The following is a 2,458-nucleotide window of genomic DNA, read 5'->3' as shown; positions in this document are numbered from 1 at the left end:
ATATTAATGCTCATATATGCAAGATATATATAAATAGCTATAGATAGATATAGATATACTGAAATGTTAAGAGCAGCTCTGAAAGTTTTAGTTGATTTTTTTCCCTTATCTGGAATTTTTGATTTTGTACAATGAATATGTATTAATTGCATTACAAGAAATATTTAGGGGGAATTTAGCAAGTGGGGCATGTTAGCCTGTTCAGTTTTGTGTGCTTCTCGTCTTGATTAGGGTATTAAGGAAATGATGTTTAATAGGTAGAATACTGCCTGGCAGGAGAAACTCTGAAACAATCTCTCTCTCTTTTTTTTTTTTATTTATTCAGGATATTATGGGGGGTACAAATATTTTGGTTACATTCTCTGAATAATGTGTACAACCTGCGAAGGCTTTTATATCAATTTACATGTATCGATTACATGGAGTCTATTTTGAGAGTTAAGAAATTCCAGGCAATAACTCTGGGCACATTGAAGAGCTCTTCTGGCAGTTTGAACTGCCGGACTTTGCTAGCCAGAGAGGAAGTGTTATTAGGCAGGGGAACCCAGAACTTTCCCTCAACATCCCTTTCGTGTCTCTCTCTCTCTCTCTCTCTCTCTCTCTCTTTCTCTCTCTCTCTCTTTCTCTCTCTCTCTCACACACACACACACACACACACTCACACAAACCCCTCTTCCTCTCATCCTTTCCTCTTTGTTGAATACATCTCTAAATAATTATTTGGTTTGGAGCCACAGACACACTGATTACCCAGAACTCAGAATTCACTTAGGGGACGATCTCTCTCCCCTAATGATCCTATTTTATTAGATTTGCACCTCTGATGGAAAAACAATTTCCCCACTTGGCTTTCAATTTATCCCGGTTTTTATTTAAATAATACCTGTTTCAGACATAGCCCGAAAATATCTGAATCTTATAGCCTTGCTTTAGGGTCCTTTTCATTATAGTAAAAAATTCACAAACCAAATTTACACATTCTTGGAAAATATTTCTATATTGAGCAAAAAATCTTCACTCCTTAACAAGGAAGAAACAAGAGGGAATATGACACAAAAGTAGAGCAAAAAAGCTTCACAATATATGCTTCATCCACTTATCTCCACCCAGATTCCATTCTCCTTGGCAGCTCTCAAGTCTCTTCCCTTCAGCTCCTTTCCTCTCATTCTTGGCGTGGACTCATGTGTCCTCTCTCTGCCCCACCCACTGCTGATGACTGTCCTCCCACCTTCTCACACCCTTCTCACACCCTTCTCTTCCTCAGTGATACCTCTATGCCTTTTCCAATGGAAAGCAATTTCAATTCTAGTGTTCTTTCAATTTTCTTCTCTAGTATAGCCACAGATCAACAAAATCAAGCCCTTAGACAGAGCAGTGGGGATTGAAGGGCTGGGAGATGGGGTGAAAAAAAGACCCTTCCTTAGAAAGCAGAGCTGGAGGAAAGAACATGAATTCTTGTGCTTTTTTAATTATAGTTATCAATTTACATGAGCTCTATCATATTAATGCTATTAATATATATGGCACTTTATGTTTCTAGGTATGTGGATAATGATAAGTTGTAATCTCCTATGCAAATTCTTTGGTGCCCCTCCTTCTCTAATTTTCAGGCAGTGGGAGGGCAAGTGTTCAGCTACAGTGTAATTGCATGGTGCACCCATCGAGTCTCCTTTTACAATCTTGGAACAACCCAGGGAGTTCAGAAGCAATGGAGCAAACATGAATTGGACCTAAATATACAAATGAGAAAGTATTTAATGTCACTTATTTATTTGTTAAAGATAGAGGTATTTACATCCAATGCCACTATGAGAATTATAAATTTGTTTGATAATTGTGAATTGTTAGACTGGAAGAAACTTTTAAAAGAGGTCATCAGCCTACCTCTTGCTTTTATTCTGATACAAAGTATGAATATTGTTAAAATAAGACTTTTGGAAAAAGATAAAATATTAATTGCCATGAGCATTACATTTCAGTTTGGTACAAATGCTAATTATACAATGTTGTCAGTATCAAAGATAGGCCATGGTCTTCCGGTTGTAGATTTTAAAAAATTTATGAAACTCAGAATGATGAAGTTTAATGATTATGATATAAACACATGCAGTGGAATAGATGAAGGTAAATGTATACTTGTTCCAGAATATATTCTGGAAGATTCTTAAAATGGTAAAACCCTTACCCTGTTGAATGCAATTTGTCCTAATTCCCAGTCCTACCTGCCCCTTAGGCTTCACTACTGAATCTGATCATCTGCTAAGCCTCACATTTGATCCGCTGGTTTTTTCTCCCCACCATCAGCTCTCTTTCATGGCTTCCCTATTTCTGTCAATTGCATTGTTATTATAATAATAAACCAATGAGGCATTGTTGTACTGACCTCTCACTGGCTTTTGGACTCAAGCAAGAATTAGGCTCTACTAATAGCAGCCCAAATATTAACGACCACAAATAT

This window comes from Propithecus coquereli, unplaced genomic scaffold (genome assembly GCF_000956105.1).
Source record: "Propithecus coquereli isolate 6110/MARCELLA unplaced genomic scaffold, Pcoq_1.0 Scaffold4, whole genome shotgun sequence".
Taxonomy (NCBI): Eukaryota; Metazoa; Chordata; class Mammalia; order Primates; family Indriidae; genus Propithecus; species Propithecus coquereli.
The sequence above is the reverse complement of the archived record's forward strand: the minus strand, read 5'-3'. Positions refer to the sequence as shown.